Here is a 22,861-nt window from a genome sequence, read left to right on the forward strand (position 1 = left end):
TTAAAACTGAAGGTCGGAGTCATACATTTTATTCCACTTACTGTAGGTACATACTTAGATATCATTATCGCATCAGGACAGCACCATCATCTCTATCAGCTGAAATCGATCCATTACTGTATGAAGGCATCTCATAGCTCCTCCACTCCCTAGTTTTTCGCTACCATAAACTAAACGAGTTCGTCAATCCAGTTGGCTTAGGGCGCCCGTGTGGTCGTCTATATCCCTTGGATATCGGTCTGACCTTTATCATCCCACAGAGTGACACATCCGGGCCACTATCAATATTTGTCAGTTTGGCGACCTATACATATAGCATAGTCTTGTCTGACTACTTAGCCGTTCGTTTATTTTACTGTATTTTCACGTTTTGACAACATATTAGATGTGAGTCGTTCATATACAACTGATTAAACTACATGAGTCAGAGCCTGCCCGTTAATTAGTCAGTCACCACGTTCTACGCGAATGCGTTATGACTGACCCATGACTTCATTTCTAAAAAGCTACTTTTCCATAGTCAGATTCAGCGACTGCCTGTAAAACAGTCACCAGCTTTTATGCAAATACAACATATAGTTTCATGACGTCATAAAAAATATTTATAATTCATGACTTGATGACATTATTGATTCTTAAAGAATAGTGAGACGTCATTAATGACGAATATTAAATAACCGACTCACGTATTAAAATGCTATTGCGCAAAACGTTGGTGTTTACAACTGACTCAAATGAATTAACCAGTCAGAACAGATCATTACATCTACTTGAACGAAAGTTTCCGAGTCACTACTGAGTGACTCGATTCCCATGACTATAAGAACACTACATATTTGTCACGATGCGCTACGTACGGACATATGAATAGTTTTCATAGAAAAATAACAAAATAGTATGAATAAAAAAAAAAACCCCCCACACTGGAATGTCTTTTTTTAAATTAAATGAAAAAAAGAACTCCTATTACAAAAAATCGTTGTAAACCAATTAATTGTACCATTTATTTCAATTCGCCAAGACCATAATATGCCATAAAATTAAGCCAAATTACCAACGGCTGAATAGAGCTCGGAATATAAATTCTCCATGCGCAGTCCCGTTGGCGTGCTGGCCAAATTATTATGCCTCCCTACAAAAGCCAGGCCACGTGAAGTGACACGTGACAAGTTCACGAAGTTGAGGTATAACAGACTCAACACAAACACACAACACGCGCCTAACTATAGTCCACCGCTTTGTATTTAATATTTGAATTAAATCTTTCGGTCTACAAAACGTATTAGAATAATATTTCCATCTATCATCCGGATAACAAATGATGTTAGTTTGAATCTGACTCGATCTAACTTTCTTCTAGGACTTTGTCTAATGCATAGGTGCCTGAAATTTTCGGACCACGCATTTTTATATTATAACTTACTAATGCAATCTTTACGTTCAATTATCCCGAATTGTGAATTAACAACAATTTTATTTAAGGAATAATTATCATTATTATTAATCTGTGTAATTTAAAAATATAGCAAGAAAAGCTGTGCCAAACCATATTATCAAATATAGCTACGGAACCAGCTAGGAATAGTTCTCACTTTAAAGTAAATTAAGTTATAAAAATGTGTTCATTGGTGTTAACATAGTTGAAGTTAAAGCGGACGAAACCCGTCGAAAATATTTTTAAATAATTACAAGATAAAAAGAACTTTTTATATAGAACGTTTCTAAAATTTCTGTTGAATTATTATGCTCAATATGCTCAAACTTGTACTTGATATGAAGTAAATAAAAAACAAACAAATAAACAAATATAGAATACTGAAATGTCATTTTGACATTTCATTTTGATTTCCATAGTAACGCACGTATATTAATAATTTAGTTGCTAGGACCACCCCCTAGCAACCAATAATAGTGGATTGGATTAAGGATTTCTTACGAAATAACTTTTCATACAAAACAGAATTAATTGAAAATAAATTCAATTCTGCTTAAAGATGGCTAAAAGTAATAAAAGAATGCATTGGCATCGTGTTCTGATATGTTCCAAAAGTTTCAAATGTCTAGCTAGTCGGGAAGTTAGTTAAAAATCGATTGCAAGATTTGTACTGGACAAACAACCACCGGACAAATAAGAATACGAGCTAATAAAAACGTTGTAAAATAGAATTAGTACAATATTGTGTTTTACTTTAAATAATATTTAAAAAAAAAAATATGTGAGCTCATTGACAATGAAGGAACATGAGTTCTTCGTTAAAATGTATACAATTGTGAGTAGGTACTACCGACGGATTACGAAGATAAAAGCCCGTTTGTATTAGTGATTAATTTAACACTTTTATTATTTTTGCGTTTTATTAAATTAATCAATACAACAATGGAGTTCCACCATGAATTGACAGTTAACACAATAAAAGAAAAAAAGGCCATTTGGCCTTGGTGCCTTATATTATACTACTTATAATATATTCTATTACATTATCGAACATCTATTTATGTATAACAAAAAAACTGGACCATCTGTGACAATTAAAGTAATTATATGTTATTTATTGCCCTAGTTTTTGGCATGCAGTATTACCGTCACCTCAATGTTGAGCCATAGGCTTCTCGATGAAGCCGTTGCCTAACAATAAGATAAATATTTATTTCATAGCAATCATCATCGTCAGGGGCGCGATAACCCGGTGTGGGTCCTGGCCTCCTCCAACAGCTCCCTCCAACTGTCCCTATCCAGTGTGGCCGCTTTTCAATTCGGTACCCCCAGAATACGGCAGTCACTGGCAGCTCCATCCAACCAGCGAATCTTTGGCCTGCCTCTTTTTCTACGCCCTATTTGATTGCTGGACATCACTCTCTTTGCCGGTTCATTATCATTCATACGGTGCACATGACCTAGCCATCGCAGTCTCCTAATATTAATTGATTGAACTGCGCTGCAATCTTCGTACAGCCCAGCCCGTAGAGCTCAGCATTATATCTTATTCTCCAATTGGTGCCGTCCCCGATCGGTCCATATATACGGCGGAGAATTTTTCTTTCAAAGATGTTCAAGGCTCGTTCATTGTTAATGTCCAGGTTTCCGTTGCGTAGGTATGCGTACTGGTTTTACAAGTGTCTTGTAAAGAGAGCTTTTAGTTCGGCGAGATAGTATGCGGGACTTAAAATGTCTTAACATTTCATAGCAATACTTAAGAAAATTATTAGTGCTGCTTATATGAATTATATCGATATGATCATTAACAAAAAGGTTAGTTTTTTTAATAATGGAAATTTATATTTAGAGCGCTGGAAAGCTCTTAAATTTTCATTTAATGTATTGTCACCGTAACTATATTACGTTGTACGTGTACGTCACTGCACACCAGATTTAAAGTTTCAAGAGAGTATAAACGTTGCAGACTTAAATATAGTAATAAATATATAATAGAGATGAATTAAATACCTGCTTTAAGATGACTTATCCATTGTTTATTAGATGAAAACTGCAGGAATACTTTATTGCAGGATTAAATTTTCGAAAGAGTCGAAAATCTTATGTTGAGTCTTACCTGCAAATAAAAGAGAAACAAGTATTACTAAACGAATCAATTTCAAATTAAAAGTACTATAGACAATAGAAACTTTCATTTAAGGACCAAAAAGCGTCATAATGTCAAATCTTAAAATCGTTACAGGAAAATCTTACGATTTATAGAGATCGCTATTTTCTTGTTTGTTTTTTGACAATCATTCGCACTGTTGTGACAATAATTACATCATAAGTATCGTAGATCTCCTGTTAAACTTATAAATCCTAATTTGGTCAAACATAATATTATTATTGAATACTATCATAATATTATAGAATATTTACCGCCCTGTAAGATTACGTATGATACGTCTAATCATTACAAAAATCAGGCCACAAAATAAATACCTTCAAAACAGTGAAACCCCGACTCTACGATTTTCAAGGGACCCTAGAAAAAAACGATAAATGCGGGATAAACAAATTTAAAAAAAAACTCGTTTTTCTCCTGGATTTTTTCGACGTCTTGAATTATTTTCAGTTTCTTGGCCATAGTTCTAGTTTTTTTCGTGGGGGGGAATTTTAGTTGCGACTTATAAAACTTCGTGATACGAAATGCGAGGCAAGCCTGAGCGTCGACCGACCTATGCAAACAAAGCGACGCGACTGAATGGTCTGTAATCATAGACTATAGATACATCTAGACGCCACCCGTTGCATTGCTAAATGAAGCCGCGTGCCGTGCATTTGGTTTGTGGGCGAGCGAACGCATTCGTCTACAAATGTTCGAGACCATAGACCATTTCGCTAGTGCTCGTCCAAAGTGCTAGACGCTCAGAATTAAAATATAATTTTATATTTTTTTTTACGTTATATGGTATTTTTAAGCGGTCAAAATGCAACCATTAGGTAAAGATATCCAGAATTTAAGTTATTTTAAAGAAACACTAGGTCACTGATATTAAAATATATAATAATATACGAATAAATCATCACGAACATGTATCAACTTACCTATGAAACGTAATACCATTTTCTTGTTTATCAGTACGGCTATCATATTTCAATACAACACACGGAACCATCTTTTCTACTTAATTAACTAAAAATATTTACCACTGACTTTATGTTTAACACAAGAAATAGCAATTTTAGCAACACGGTTATCGACGCGTAGTTATGCAATACGCGAAGATTTGCCGGCTACACCGTAGCAAAACATCTCCCAGATCTGTAAACCTTTTATCTTACTCTAGCGCGTGTCGCAGAGATTATAAGGGTACCGAATACTTTCTCAGTCGCACTTATGCATCGTTTTTGTTCAGGCTTTGTCTGTAACAGTCTGTAATCATAAACAATTCTACGAAAGCAATATGAAAAATATTTAACAAAAACGGTCAATCGGGATTTATGCGATAACGGTAGATCAGGTTTCCACTGTAGTGCTTTATTTATTTAAACGGTTAATTAAGTAGACGGTTTTAATTAATTTCTGACTTTATGATGACGTGATCTGTCTATCCTTGGTTTCGTCGAGAATTCCATCAAGGCAGGAGCCTCTTGATATCTGTCGACAAGATGGTGGAGGACCTCATGGAAACCGGATAATCCCATGACTGTGGTGGATATACTCGCGGCATTTCATGGATTCTCATCTGAATAAATCAGTCCAATCGTAAGATTCAGCAGCTCTGTTGGCCGAGTCTAACAAACCAGTCACCTAAGATCCGTCATCGCTTGACTGATAAAACAGGTGAGTACCGTTCAACTAAGTACCTGATACAGCGAATAGGTATAGTAAGCCAAAGAGATAATTCAGTCGCTGTTTTAGGTACTCTTGAGGTATCCAGAGACCCTGAGGAGGTATTTTATATACTTGGGGAAACCTAGTATATCAATAATAATTTAATTTTACAGCTTTTGTCATTTATTTTGTTTTATTCTTTTATTGTTATTATTGTTTATCTGCATTATTTTTCTATTCTCTACATAATTCTCCATATAACTGATAAAATAATTTAAATATTGCTAATATTAACGTTGTTTTGGATTTGTGATTTGACAGACTATAACGACAATATTATTTGTATTTTAAAATGAAATTCCTATGTTAAATAACTATTTAGTATATAACGCCCACGATCGCCGCACGGCTTAAGCGTTGACCTTTGGCGTCGTGGGTCCCAAGTTCGAATCCTGGGTCTGGCAAGTACACATGTTGTTTTTCAATTTGTGTATGAGCCAGCATATGGACCTAATAGGTTGAGCAAGTGGCTGACATCCATTTCTCGTAAAAAACAAAATATGTTAATACAAATCTTCACTCTATGGAGGCCCATAATATGATCCTATTAGGATCGGACATGGTCGAAAAAAAAATATATAGGTATATAGCATTGGTTACCGTTGTATTATATTATAACAAGGAAATAACATAAAATTTATTATAACGAATAGCGTATATGAGTATAAGCCGAAATAAACGCGCAAGTCAAAAATAGACACAAAAAGTAAAATGCTCACTACGGAGAGATAACATAAAGAGCGTTGTTACGTAAAAGTAAGTACGTAATGCCGTTACGGTTCATTCCCTTCGAATGAAATTTTTGGTACATAACAAAATACCGGCAAAAATAACTAGTGTTTTTATACCCATAACGAAACTGTTTTATGGGGAAACTTTCGGTCTGAACCGAGCCAACAGTAAAAGTATGGCGGCGCCTGTAGCCAACGCCGTGTTTTAAAACCGACGCTCGGGAGCTAGTTATATCAAGTATTCTGAAAGACTTTCACTGAAATAATATTAAAATGAAATATTAAATATAGTAGCTACTATATCTTTTAACATATAATACGCTTTTTGGCACGAACTACATCAAAAAATGTAAAGGAGCGATGTCACGCATTTTAAAGGAAGGTGAAGGGAAAATTGGTCGGACGTGTTCGCCCATCTCTGTCTACTTACGGCTAGAGTTGGGTTTTCGAGATTTTCAATCCCGAATCTCGAGAATTGAAATTTTTAAGATTTCGGGAAATCCCGGATCTCGAGAATCTTTTCTAGTGATTCCGGATTTCTTTATTATCAAATATTAATTGATAAAACGATTTTCTATATGAAAGAAGTGGACAGAAAACACCAAACGTCCAAGGACTGATCGGGGCATTTAACACAATTAAGCCAACGTCGACTCAAAATGAGTCCAATTTTTGCAACATCAGGGAATTTTGTGTCTCAAAAGCGTACGCGATTGTCAGACGCAGCGATTGACAGTCTATGTTTTTTTAAATTCTATTTAATTAAACATTATTTTTGTTTTTCTACTTCTATTTTGTTTGTCTTCTTACATAAAGAAATACGAGGGTGGGTCAATAAGTCCTTAGAAAAGCCGACAGGTGGCGCGACTAGTACTGTAAGCGGTTTGTTTTCATGCAGCGGCACTACCGATGCAGTATGCTGCGAAGTTTCAATCAGATTGGTCGGGTTGTTGTGTGTTTCTCGTACATTTAAAAAAAAAATTGCTTGTGGAAAATGGAAAAATGGAAAATTGAGTTTAGAGCTGTTATTAAACATTTTAATATAAAAGGGTTAACAGCAAAGGAAATAAAAAATGAGTTGGATTTAGTTCACGGCATATCTGCTCCTTCACTTGCAACTATGTATAACTGGTTAAATGAATTTAAACGTGGTCGTACATCAACAAAGGATGAACCACGCTCAGGACGTCCTGTAGAGGTGACTACACCAGAAATGATCAATAAAATCCACGATATGGTGTTAAGTGACCGAAGATTAAAGTTGAGTGAGATAATTGAGGTTACAGGGATCTCAAAAGGTAGCGTCATTTCTATTTTACATAACAAATTGGGCATGAAAAAAATTTCTGCAAGATGGGTGCCGCGTTTGCTCACAGTCGACAATAAACGCAATAGGGTGGTGGCTTCTAAAGCCCTGTTGTCGCTCATGCAACGCAATCCGGATGAATTTTTTCGTCGCTTTGTGACTGTAGATGAAACATGGATACACCACTATACTCCCGAGACGAAAGAACAGTCAAAGCAGTGGATTGCGAAAGGCGAACCATGTCCAAAGAAGGCGAAAACCGTAAAATCAGCTGGTAAGGTTATGGCTACTGTATTTTGGGATGCACGTGGAATTATTTTCGTTGACTATTTGGAAAAAGGAAAAACAATAACAGGGGATTATTATGCATCTTTATTGGACCAGCTAAAAAACAAAATTGAAGAAAAACGGCCTCATTTAAACAGGAAAAAAATCATCTTTCATCAGGACAATGCCCGTGTTCACACATGTTTACGATCAATGGCTAAAATTGAAGAATTGAAGTTCGAATTGGTCGACCACCCACCGTATTCGCCAGATTTAGCCCCCAGTGACTTTTTCCTTGTGACAACGTTTTTTTTCAAATGAAGAAGTCATCGATCGGACAAATGCTTATTTTGAGGACCTTCCAAAAACTTATTTTTCTGACGGTTTAAAAAAAATTGAGAAACGTCTAACCAAGTGTATTGAGCTCCAAGGAGATTATGTTGAGAAATAAAAAAAAAATACAAAAATAAAAACTGTTTTAATGCTTTTTTCTAAGGAATTATTGACCCACCCTCGTATTAATAAATATTTTTTTGGAATTTGTCTGTTTTTACACTGATTTTAAGATTTTTACAGGTTTTTTTTAAATTTCCCGATTTTTTGAGAATTCTTTTCTGGAAATCCCGAATCTTGAGAATTCAAAATTTCATCATTTTGGGAAATCCCGAACCACGAGATTGAGATTTTCTCGGGAAATACCCAACTCTACTTACGGCTGTGTGAAAGTGGGCCGTGGTCCTTGATTGTAACAAATCCGTCAGTCGCCCTCGTAACGTTATCAAGGCGGTACTTTCGACGATGTTTTAGGATCCATCCCAGAAACAATAACTGGCTTGGTTACTTCATTATACATGCGTGTATATAACGTTTATATATGGCCTTCGCTTGATATAGAAGATATCCTGCTGTACCTACGATTTTATATAAATACATAGATATATATTTAGATATTATAAAAGTATATACATTGAAAAACTCGTCTTTCACGATATCTATATCAATACATAGGTTTCATGACGTAATGGGAATGCAATGTTTGTAATGTTTCCGTAGTATTATAGCGCCTGTACACGTGCATGGATTTATTTTCACTAATAGTATGTATTTTAAACTATCGCGATAATAACTATTTACATGTAAAAGTGATGACTGTTTTGTATATCTCATTCTTCAAGAGTAAGTGATATTGTCATTGTATGACAAGTCATGAAAATCGGCTAACCTCAAAATGAGTCTCTGCGCGGTGTAGTTTGTTTTTTTACTGGCAGGTTCTCCATTATCGTTATACCGCGCAGATATCGTTTAGTCCAATTGTCGCGTGAAAATTCAGAAGCTTCTGATTTTTTTTTTGATTTGTGCATGCAATCTTGCAAATTGCACGATAATACATCGTCTCTGTTCTGGCAGAACACACTAACTGGAGAATACTAGTTTTGAGTAAGTTGACTTTGAAGTTGTTAAAAAGTTTGAAATAATGGTATATCATGTGAGTTTATTAAGTTATCGTAAAAAGGATGACTTTAAAATAAAGACCGTTTATTTATTAAGAAGGTTTCCAGACGGTAAAGTTTGAAATAAGGAACATTTTGGTACTAACTCAATATGTCATTATTTCGAATTTGTGTCTTCTGCCAGAACAGTGACGACATATTGACACGTGATTTTTTTTTGTTATGGCCGCGATAATATTTGCTGTCAGCAGTAAATCCATGTACGTGTGAATGGGGTATGAGACTACTGGCTATATAGTTGTCAAAAATGAAATTTGCCCGCAAAAAAATTACACGACTTTAAACCATTTAAAGTTTTTTTCTTTACTTTGGAACTGTTCCGTATTATCCCTCAATTTAAAGAATATTTCACCGCTAGACGTATAGCTTAACGTTTCTGAAAGTTTTCCATGCTGCCGATAAGCTCGGATTGACGGGATGGCAGGTGATGTTTAGGAAAAATAAAATAACCGACCCGCAAACCGTAAATGATATCGTTCGTTAAGTTACCGTTACTTCTTGGATCGATCAACATAATATTATAAAACTTTGGTATACCTATATACATCGACTAAGATGTTTTCGTACAGTTAATATGTCCGTGACATATCACCGTGTTGACAAGAGCTTTATGAAATATCAGTGTAACTAAATATATATGTAAGAAACATTTTATGTCATTCAAAATAGTGTATATAATATATACACACTGGTGGCGCCTTTCGCAACTGGACTGTACTTTTAAGGATGATGTGGATTCTAGATCTAGGGGTGGGGGAGATCTAACAGGATGCCAGACACCGACCTTTTTATGATGTTGGTGATGGCTCCGTAGTCTGGTTTCACCGTCACTCGCGCGGTATTGTTTGTTTGGGTTACCCGGTGCGCGGCACGGTATACTGTTTATGGATGCTATATGAAGTTGATGAATGATGATGATTGGTGATATGAATAATGAGAGCCGGTATCACGGCTTGGCAGGTATTCAGAAGTTTCACTTGTACGACGGTCACACTATATCAAGCTGACCTGGCCATGGCCCACGAACAACTTCTGAATCAGTCTGTATTTTACGCGGTGTGGCAACACGCACCCGATCGTATCGTTGAGCTGACTCGATGGCGGTCTTTGAGTAACTCCCTGTTATTTTCCTCACGATCTATAATGACCCGTGACTGCCGGTCACTTGGTCTTGTGACAATAATACTAGATTCGGGATAGATGGAAATAAAGATGACAATTGCTAACAATCGGTGCAACCACAGACTATCTAATAAGATAAAAAGAGCGATTGATTTATGTATATTATATTTTATAACTAGTAACAATGGCGAAGACTCCATACTAAGCGATTATTGAAAGTATATCTTATTAAGTAATAAAAATAATTTGTAATTGTATATTGACGTATCTACCTATATAATCACTTTATTCTTTAAAAATAATAATTCAATTTTTCAACGACATCTCTCGTGTATGTAGAAAAGTAGGAATGTATTATAAAGAAATACAGATTACAGCACGTCTGTTAAAGGTTTAAAAAAATTACCACACTGCGAAATCTGTCTTATCTTAAATTTGTAGAATTATTTCCGGGAATATTGATGTTTATTTGTATGGACTTTATGTCACGTGACCTCAAGATGTCTGGTGCAGTATATACGAAATGATAGGCTCTAATGCGTTTCTAAGCCTAAAATCTTTGCGTATAATATATTATTATTAAAATAATTAATAACGAGATAATTAAAAATACATATTTCTATGGCATTCAATTATAGATTGTTTTTAAAAATTAAAAATACATTTTTAGTGTGTCGTTATCATTAATGTGTATTCATCAGTAGAAATATCGTATTATCTTCTTATTAACCATAAGTATACCTGGCATGTATGTTTTTTTTCTCTGATCTTCACAGCCTACCTCATTCCAAAAGTAACCCTTCGCCACTGCAAAGTAACGAGTATTATAAAATTACTTAGTATTTATTGAAAATCGTCATCGGTATTTTATAGGAAGACATAAGGACAATAAACGGATAGATGCACAAATGTATAATAAATATTGGTATATGTGCCTCCATAGAGTGAAGATCATCTTTAATACAATCTTTACGGACAATAAAGAAGCTTTCAAAAATCTAACTCTAAACGGTAAAAGAAATTCAGAAGTTTCTTAGCTAACTAAGAGCTGTGATATCTGTGATTACGATGTGAAAATAAAAAGAAAACGCAAATTAATTAGGTAACATATTTCAAATATATAAAACAATGGTAAACCTATCGTGTATATATATATATATATATATATATATATATACACGTGAAGCGTCTCTTTGTGATTACTTCATCGAATTGCTCGAATGTTTTTGCACGATCGTACCAATGTACCCTAATATTTAAAATTTCGATGTCATTAAAAATTATGTTTTTCATATTAAAGTTGATTATGCAATATGTTGGAAATAACGCGATTGAATGAATCAGGTGAGAGTGTATTAAAAGGATAAACCTATAAATACGATCATAAAACACGATATGAAATTCCACACAAATCAAAATATACAGATATCTTCAATGCCAAATCCCACATAATATAACAGAGGGACAGATCGACGCCCCCGAAAGTTTTCCCCCAGACTGGAAAAGCCTTCGCCATCTATCTACCCGCAAGCCATCCATAGCAGACCAACTAAATCTCCATTGCAAATTAACGATTTACAAGCACACTGCAGAGTAATACGTTCGGCGACCCTCCGCCGTCTTATGGACTTAGTCCCAGATGCCTTATTGCAAATACGCCGTGATTTATATCCGACGCTGAAATTTGAATATGATAGTGAGGTGTACACAAAACACAAACTCAAACATGGCACTTTGTCTGACACAATCACAGGACTCAAGACTTAAATTTTCTTTTTATAACATCACCATTCCAAAGTATTCGATGTAAATAAAAACTCTTCTATATTCTTGCTAGTATTGACGTGTGTCCCTGAAACTATTTCTTGACAATATCAAGATATACACTAATACTAATGTATTCTTTAGTGGTTCAGTGAGTTTTAGATAATGGACGACGAACTCAGTACAGTAGCTAGCAAGTAAATTCGCCCATAGTGACATTCGCACGTGCATAGGTAGACGTTACGCAATATCCATTATGCGATATCACGCATCGGGAATTTATAGCAATAATACCTTTATTGTAACGGCGTTAGAACAGTGTTTCTAGTATCAATGTTCGTTTGAGCGAACCGAACCATTCGGCAGACCCGACAAAAAGTTTCGTGAATTTATAGCAATATCACCCTTATTGTAACGGCGTTAGAACAGATTATGCCATTCGGCAGACCCGACAAAAAAAATGAGTGTCATTTTTTTTTCCAGATGCTTCGTCCATATTAATGTCATTGGTTTTAGAACGATCATGTGACATGTTCACGCCACGATATGCATATTTTTCGAGCGACACAGCAAAATCTTTTTAAAAACTCACCTCCATATCCTCTTTGACAGAGCATATGGACACCACATGGTGCCTTTAAATCTGTCACTCGCGTGTCATCTTTTTAAAACTACAACAGACCATATGACCCAATGACAGTAATATAGTGAAACAGCGATGTATTTACTAATAGAAGGAATCAAATACAAACACACAGGCTTTGAGAAAATCACATAAATATAGTGTGACCTCACCGAGAATCTAACCCCCGGATGAAAGACCAACGCCTTACGCACCGGACTACTGGACTATTGCATCTTTCCAGATCATGTCAGTATAATATACCTAATCTGAGAACGGTATTTAGCAGCCATTTAGAACGCTGGAATCCGATCGGTGTGAAGAACTTTGGAGACATGGGCCTGGTCGAAATTTTCAGATTCTTATGTGATCACTGAATCATGTGTATTTTTATATATTATACAGTGGGGACTTCTATAAACTGTGCGTGTGTCCAGAGCTTTAATATTATATGACGTCTAAGCAAGCTAGAACATTGAAGTTTACCCTAAGATTTCAGAACACGAATACTTAAAATAATCCAAAAAACACCATGACAATAATTAGGTACTTCACGAATTATAAAAAACTTTAAAAAGTGAACATTTTTGTATGAAGTTTGTTGTATTATTTTATATGTTTGCTGTTTAGCAATCACAAGTATTTTTGTGATTTTAGCTTATTTGCGTAACGCTTAACTTCGTATTTAATATTATTTTCCTAAACGCAATAGCTTTCAAACGCAAGTAAAAAAACCATCATAAAGTAATTTTAAAAGCAAACAGTAATAATATTTCGCAACTCGTTTAAGCGCGGGACTTTCAAAACGAGTCGTTAAAGTTTTACAGAGTAATTTTAACGCTTTGAAAAAAACAGATGTTTCTGAATAAACTTGTTCTTCGGTGGAAACTGAAGTGTTTTTTATTGAAATAAATAAACAACATTTTCTGCTGGTCACGTTGTAAATGTGCCAGTCAAAGAAGGGCATGTTCATTTTGTACTTTATTTACCAACGCCAAACAGATTTTCGCCAAGTTTCTTTTTCTTACCAAAGAACCACAAACGTTTGAGGAAACTGGTCTGCGTTAAAGCATTGAAAGATACACCGTCTCTACCAATATTTTACGAATGAAAAGGTTTATTTAAATATCAGAAAAATGTCTAAAAAGTTATGTCGCAAAGGAAAAGTTAGGTACTTAACAAATTATTTATTAAAAAATGATACTGTAATATTGTTTATTTGTATGAAACTGCATGTAAAGCGTATAAGTTACCACCAATGCCAATCAGTGGCGTGCGGAAATCCTCAGTGTTTCGTTGAATATGACCGATAGGGTTGATACCGAGTTCAATCGTGCAAATATGCACGTACTGGAGACTAATTAAATTAACTGATATGTAAAAACTAAATTTAAAATAATAAAATGTATGTCTAGTCTAGAATAATATAATATTAATTTTCAACACTCTTATCCATTGCGATAAACAATTAAAAAATGCATACATTGGCAGTTTTGTCAAATAGTTTGGTTGTGCAACACTGGACACTAAGTATTATGTATTTATTGTGTAATTAATACTTCGTATAAACAATACAAAGTACCTATATAATATAAATATGTTGAGAGATAGCCGTCTAATAGAATAACATAACAATATAACTAAGTAATATAATTAATAATATAAGAATAAAGAAGTACGTGTCGAGACCTAGAGCTCGCTGCGCCGATGCTAGATACCGACTATTGTTTGTGAGGGAGACAGATTCTACTTCTCACTATTACGCCGCACCTGTGTGTGTCGGCGTGATACTAGTTAGATCTCTTCGTTTAATTGTAACGCGCGCATTAAAAATGTAATCTGTTATAATAATTCTGTATAATAAATAATATTAATAATATTCATGCAGTTGAATATAAATAAAGTTAATAGTATATTAAAACTACGTTGCTTATTTACGATCCTCAAAACAATCCACTATTCCCAACAAAATATTTTTATTATTTTACAGTTAGGTACTACTACTCAGCATTCAATAATATAACTATACATATACAGCATCCCAATTCATAAGCCGCCTGCCAACATTCATAACCTTAAATTTAAATAGATAATAATAATATTATTATGTACCAAACAGTAGGTACCTAATGACTTTTTTTCATTAGCATCACTTTAACCAAAAGTTACCATATATGAACAATATAGGTACCACATACATATTTACGTGTGAATTATTTTTTTTTCGAATTCATAAATCCTGATCCCGCAACACTTTTATAATAACGGTTTCATCGCTTCTTGTAGACTTGTCTAAACACTACACAAACTTACGAACATTTTTTTTTTTCAAATATATATTTCTTGAATCCAAATAATTACGACTTATAAATTAATAGTGTGACATTTGCTATTAGGTACCTACATACATTATTATGTTATGAATTCGTGTTTCTATTGAGGACAATAATTAATACCACACATCGGCCCGGCGTCCGACTTTCCGAGGATCAGTATTTGAATATCACTGTCTTCCTACATTCTTCAATTCAAGACCTGTTTGGTTTGCACTTGAGTATTGTTTTCTAAATTTTGTAAAGCGTACCCATAGGGAGCATCAAGCAACGAATCTGTATTCAAAGGGGGAAAAAACCCCGATTACTAATAAAAGGCCTCAAATCTGATTTTCAATATTTTATTGTCAAAGATTTACAATTGAATTTAACATTCACGAGTTTATAGTTATATTTTTATTTATATTATATTTTATGTTTATTTTATAAAAGTTTACGAAAAACTGCATTAAAGTGTGATTTGTAATTAAATTAAATATTTTACAACGTTTTTATTAGCTCGTATTCTTATTTTTCCGGTACAAATCTTGCAATCGATTTTTAACTAACTTCCCGACTAGCTAGACATTTGAAACTTTTAGAATATATCAGAACACGATGCCAATGCATTTTTTTAATACTTTTAGCCATATTTAAGTAGAATTGAATTCATTTTCAGTTAATTCTGTTTTGAATGAAAAGTTATTTCTGAAGAAATCCATAATCCAATCCACTCTTATTGGTTGCTGAGTGGGTGGCCCTAGCAACTAAATTATTAATATATACGTGCGTTACTATGGAAATCAAAATGATATTTCAGTATTCTATATTTGTTTGTTTGTTTTTTATTTACTTCATATTATCAAGTACAAGTTTGAGCACATTGAGCATAATAATTCAACAGAAAATTTAAAAACGTTGTATATAAAAAGTTCTTTTTATCTTGTAATTATTTAAAGATTTAGATGGGCGTAGCTATTATTATTTTATTCAATTTTATAATTTATTTGAATTATTATGTAGGTTATCGTTATCATTCGCGTAAGTTTTTCTAATGGACCATAATATGGCATTTTTCTAACACGATATGGAGTAAAAATAGTAATAAAAATATATTAAGTATTTTTATTGGCTTACTGAAACGAGAGCTGAAAAATGAAAGAAAACTTACCTATATGGACCATTTTCCCGTGCGAAGATAAATGTACTCGATACCTTTAACTATTTTTTTCGTGTAATATGTTTGGATATTACTTCGATAACGCTTTCAGAAAATAAACAAAATCTAACGCGATGTATACACAACTCTTAAATTCGAAAAATACGTGTTATAAACTAGTTTGAAGTAAATTCTGAAAAAAATAATGCAATTACTTACGTATCTACCGAATAAGGGAGCGCGAAATTTTATAATGATAGGACTAGATCGCAATAAATCTTTATGAATGGAATAATCGTTTTATTTTTTACTCAGACATAACATAATATAAGTATAGTATAGACCGGCGGTTTAATAAGTGGCTTCTTTATTTTTTTATTCATTAATAATACACATAATTATATAATTTGGCACCTCAAAGTTGTACGAGTATCTATTAGAAAAAAATATTAGTGATTAAAGAAAGACCGTTTCTGACGTATTCTGAAGGAAGAGTGCAAATCTTTTGTATTATTCGGGTTTGGGTCGAAATCCCGAATGCCGAAATCCCGAAAGCCTAAATCCCGAAAGCCGAAATCCCGAAGGTCTAAATCCCAAATACCGAGGGATACAAATTGTATATTTTCTGAAATTTAAATTGTCACGGGGAATTTTATGAAAACATAATGAAAATGTTTTTAAAACCCCTACCGCCCACCATGGAAGCTGGAACGCCCAATAGTGGGCGGTAGGTACCAGGTTTACTATCCCTGGTCTACACTATAAAGTCCCAAAAGACGTTATTAGTGTCCTACTGAGAAAATCCCCAGCTTTACTTATATAAGCAGAACATATTGAATTTATTAGAGACGTGACTGGTCGAAAATTTATTCACGAATTCGAGAATAAACTTAGATCAAAAGCGTCTGAGCCCATAAATATATAAAATTATTATATCGCTTAAGAATGTCCCCGTTTTATCGGACGAATAAATTTGAGTTACAACAAACGCCCATTGGCAGTAAAGTGATATTTAGTGAGTCTCGATAGGACAAAGTGCAAACCTTTGGCACTTCGTATCGGACAGAGGCCGTCCACACACAGCGTGACGTGTAGCCCGCCTAATAGAACACGATCACTGCGAGACCCTTGTTTAAAGTGCACCAGTAGGATAGTGTTAAATTGCTTCATTTAAGCGGATTTAAGATTTAACAATTTATTTGAGGTAAATTTGAAAGTGGGTCAATTGTTTGGGCGAGTCATAAGTTGAAGTACATTATTATCGTGTACGGGTATCATATTAGTTTTGTTTTATAAATGATCAATATAGCGTATATTTTGCTCACTCTGTGTACTTACTTCCAGAGGGTTGGAGCGGATCCTTTTTTGAGTTGCTCTACTCCGGGACCTAATACTTGCTTCAGCTCCTTTCCAGGGTATTAAAAAATACGTACTTTCAAAATAAGGTATTATTCATCATTTTCATTATTAATCCTGTATAACAAAATTACCGACAGCAAATCGTCTTTCATTGTCTACCTCTTCTCACTTTGAATTAATTTTAGGGCGAAAATTTAATAATAATAAAAAAAACATCCGGAGCTGTGGAGCACTACAAATTTTCGGTGCTCCGGATAAAATCCCATTGCTCCACTGCTCCGTGCTCCTGTTCCGAGCTCCGCTCCAACGCTCTGCTTACTTCATTATACTTAGGTACTTCCTGCTATTGTAACAGTTAATTCTTTAAATTATTATAAAATATCCATACGTTGGTAAGATATTCACTATTCGAAGCAAGCTTGAAAGTGGGTCTGTTGTTTGGGCTGCTCTTCAGTAGAAGTACACCCTTATGGTAGAGTAGTATCAGTATATTCCACTTACGTAAGTTGAGTTTAGGTGAACGTTATTTTTTAAATTCTTCTGCTAGAGTAGTTATATTTAGCTTACTTAGTGTATCTACGCATGTGTACTTTCTAATACTGTAAAAGTCAATTTCATAAATTATTAAATATTCAGACAATGCCAAGAAAATTGGATTTGTTATGAATGGATGTATGAACTAAGTTTCAATTGCACCCGAACCAAAACATTCACATTATAATGTAAAAATAGAGAGATCGCGTCAATTATTTTAAGTTACCTAAAAGCCAACCAAATACTTCTTCTTTCTTTTGCCATATCCGCCCCTTAACTGGAGCATATGGACACCACGCGGCGCCTCCAAGAATCCCTGTCGCTCGCCAGTCTTCTTGCTTCATTCCAGGTCAAACCAACATCCCGTAGCTCCGCCGTATACACTCTGTAGATTGTATTTAGCGGCCTTCCAGGACGCCGGAATCCGGTCGGCTTGAAGAACAGGCAAGCCAGGTTGAAGTTCTCTTCTGGCATCCGCAGCACGTGGCCGAGCCAGGTCCAACGTCGCCTCTTCACTTTCAGCGTGATGAGAGGCTGCTTGGTGCGTTCTCTTATCTCCTCGTTGCTCCTAAAGTCATACCACCGCACACCCAGTATTCGCCGCAAACATCTGTTTTCGAAGCTCAGTATACGGTTGCTCTGAGCCTTCGTAAGGTGCCATGATTCGCTACCGTAAAGCAGCACCGTCAGAATGCAAGCGTCGAATAGGTCGTCGAATACACCGAAATATAAATCGTTTGAATATTTAGATTGACAAGCACAAATCTAACCTACGTCAAGTATTACCAAAACGTCTGAACTATCGAAATAGCTGACCAATGGCGCCATATTTCAATATACCAACATAAAAAAAAACTATGGCTACCAATTTCACCACACTAAAAGCGCATCATCTAATAAGTAGGAGTGCAAGCTGTTTTCCCGCAGCATTATATTTTGTATGACATAAGCTAATATCAAACCAGGCGATACCAGGAGCTCATAAGTCGATGAGAGATAGTGGGTAACTACGTAATAAGAGTCTAGCTATGAGGTAGCGTGCCTGCAGATAACTGCGCGTCCTACCGCTCGGCCTGTCGAGCTTATGTTTACCGACAGTCACTCTGTCACCCTATTACCGGCCTTCGTATGATTTCGCACGTGCTGAAACGATTTTCCCGAGATGCGAATGTTAGCTAGCATATTTTGTCTTCCTAAGTTATTATGTATACCTACAATATTACAAGTGGTATGTGTGAAAGTTCAATAAATCGAATATTTTAGTGTAGACCACAAGAAAAATATTGCATATTTTTTATATATTATAATGTTATTTAAAGGCGTATGATTTAACTTTATTTATACATCGACTTTAGAAAGGAAAAAGAGCGTAACCCTCAGTTTTTTTCAAAATACTTGGGTTTTTTTAACGACTAAATAGACGTTATGTCCAAAGGATGTAAGCTGCAAATGCTGATTTATTATCTAATTCTAAAGTTATCTAGCAATTAAAAAAAAGGAAGTGACGTAGGAAAAACGTCTAAATCATCATTTTAGTTGGTTTTTTGTTTAATTAACTCAATTATTAATACCAGGTTAAAGAATATAAAAACCAATTTATTAATTATCATGTTATATATATTTTGTATTTTAACTTTGACCGAAAATCATAACAAAAACGTTTTTGTGCCTCCTGTAAAATTTGATTTGTGTGGAATACGCCTTTTTTCCTTTCCATAGTCGATATGTTCACATTCAAATATTATATTATTGACGATATTGAGACTAGATACATAACTTTTTGATGGATGTAAGTATAGTTGTTTTGGAGAGAGATTTTTCTTTTTATCGACTAGTCAACTGGTAATAAGATACATTACAAGTAACATTGTAGTAACCAGATCCATCGACACTCGTAATTTAATACTTTGTTTCATACGATATTCCATCTACTCGACACTGTTTCTTTTATAGAATATCGGAATAGATATCTACACTAAGAGAGATTTATAGATTTAAGTGCATCTAGGTCTTCTAAAATTCGCTTGTAACTTATTCATTCAAGATTACTTATATTTATATCAGGTGCATGAAGGTAGAAGGCATCCGTCTGGAGAGGAAAGTGATTAATAGTGTCGTCGAAGGTAGAAAATTCCGAGGGTGTAACTGTAAGTCTTCCAAATATAGAAATTATCAAGAAACCGACTGAACTAAGAATATCACAGATCACTCAAGATTTTTTCTTTTTAATATAATATGTAGTAGTAAAAGTGAAATAATCAAACACACATGCATTTAGAATATCATATAAATATATTGTTACCTCACCAGGAATTGAAAGTACGTAAATTCTGCAATTTCAGTGATAAATCAATGGAAGAGAGAGAGATATTTAAATCCGAATTTCTAGTAAATTTGGTGAGTTCTAGCGTGCGTGCCAAACCATGAAACTAACTAAGCAATCATCCCATAAAAAAGCCATTCACATGTCCTTGTATCGTTTTATACTCGACATCAAGAAGTGAGCAACAAAACTAACTGACGGTCTTCCAGCCAAGTAAACGTTACTAAAGTGGAACTGGGCAGGATATATCGAAATAATGCAAGATGGACTAAAGTTAGTGCCACCTATCAACATTATTAGTCATCTGTAGAACTAGTATAAGAGTATGGTTCATTTTCTTTCAAAGCCTGATTAAAAAACATTTTTTTTAATAGTGTCAGTTTATTTTTCAAATTTAGAATTTGCGTTTAGGTGTACGTTTTCTCTCACCTTATCCTTTTAGTACGTCTTCTGGCGATTTCGCTCTCTTACACACATTTACATAGTACGTTTTCTCTCATACGTTACAGATAAATCAAGACAAATATTGCAATTTATGAGATGGGTAGAAGCTAATTATCTGCGATGGACAATGAACGTAACATGCAAAAATGATACAGATGATGACATTTTGATTTAGCATTATAGCATAGTTGCAGATGACTTAGTGACGATCTGCGGTTCAAAAAATTCTCCTGTTCTTCAATAGACATAGGTAAAATAATATAAACTCACATTCCCAGTACCGTCATGCATCATATTATTACATTCAATGCTGCGAAATCACAACCATGACATTTCGGTTATAAAATAAGAAATAAATTTGTAATAAATATGTCATATAAATGTAGTTTTATTATATTACTTAAAATTAAGGAATTACCGTTACAAGCCCTTTGATATAGCTAATTCAGTGTATGTTCACACAGTTAAGTGGGTACATACAACACTGCCACGGTTATGTCACGTTCCATCCGCATCAGTCCGTATGGCATTTTCCCACAGCGTGAAAAGAGACACCGCAGAATCCTGTGCAAGAGTATTTAACATTTCAGCATTCGGCGACAGGTTCGTTTCAGATACGCTAATTGTTCGTGTCAACTCGCTCTTAACCGAATGCGAGACCTCTGTTAACTATATAGTACCTATGTATTTAATACAGTTACTATGAATAACTGGGTCATGTGTTCATCATTTTATATACCTACATAGTGCAGCTTTAATGAAAGAGTATACAAACAGAATATATAGCGATAAAAATCCCTTATAATAAAATAATACCAACTTACTCTAGCCAAAGTTTGAATGTCAAACGAAAAGTTCTACACATAATATGGAATCGCTTCAAAAACACACTACCAGAGTTCCATCCATAAGATGTATATACCAGAAATCATCCCTGTATTTCAAAAAGTGGCTAAGTGATAAAATTATGTACATATTGAATTAATAAGCTAATAAAGTGTTCTCTTAATAATATAATAGCGTTTTTTGACACTCATATAGAATTTCTAATGTAATAAACTATTTTAGTTTTTATATACAAAAACTTAATTCCATTACACTGCTGTTACCACCAGTCCTGAGTAAAGTGAATAAGTTACTTAGCCAATATTTTCTAAAATATCGAACATACTAAGTGAAAACTCTTTTTTGTACAAGATGTATTTCAAGTATCAACATTCTTCTAGTTCAAAGTTCTTATTTTAATTTAGATTTGTATACCCTCTCAAACACGCTGCTGTGCCACAAGTATCACAACACTTGTCCAGATATCTGGATCTAATCATATATCTGGGTTTATCCACATAAACAATAAACCATAGTATGCTGACACTGTCTTCAGTGTCCATAAATACTTTTCTGGGAGCGGTTTTGATCTATAATGTTGCGATGATGTTTGCCTATGATGTCCATATTAACAATTATATAATACGTGATGAAGCATTGATTATTATTATTTATTTAGAAAATAGTATTTTGGTATTACAACTTTTGACCAATACGCCATAATACATAATAAAATTAAAAATCAAAAATTGTATAAAATTATTATTAGTCATGAGTCTCATGACTTAATTTATAATAACAACTAAGAAAAAGAGATAGTAAGCTCATATGTAAATATTAAAGTAAAATCATATTTAAACAATTACTCATTTAACCTTAGTTAAATAAAAATAAATCAACATTTATGGTGCTGTTATGTCCCAGTGATGAGTAGCTTAATGGAGTAGGAGATCTGGATTGGCAGGTCCTGTATGGTTTGATGATATTAACCTTCCTTAAGTTTCTTACCAGAATTGGGACACTGTGAATCTCCTTGATGTAATTCTTCACAGTTTTCTTGTACGGTTATAGACGGTACGTCTTGAAGGTAGTTTTGTCAGGGGATTTACCTTCTTAGGATGCTTGAGCGGTGGGCGTTTATAATTGATTATGAACACGATGAAGAATAGGGTTTTACGCGAAGTAAAACATTACTATTTATTTCAGTAATAATTTTAGTACAAAGTGTTTGACAGACATAAGTTACGTACAGTACTATGGTTGGAGA

This window comes from Rhyacophila brunnea, unplaced genomic scaffold (genome assembly GCF_057557595.1).
Source record: "Rhyacophila brunnea isolate RB1 unplaced genomic scaffold, BYU_Rbru_1.0 scaffold_19, whole genome shotgun sequence".
Lineage (NCBI taxonomy): Eukaryota > Metazoa > Arthropoda > Insecta > Trichoptera > Rhyacophilidae > Rhyacophila > Rhyacophila brunnea.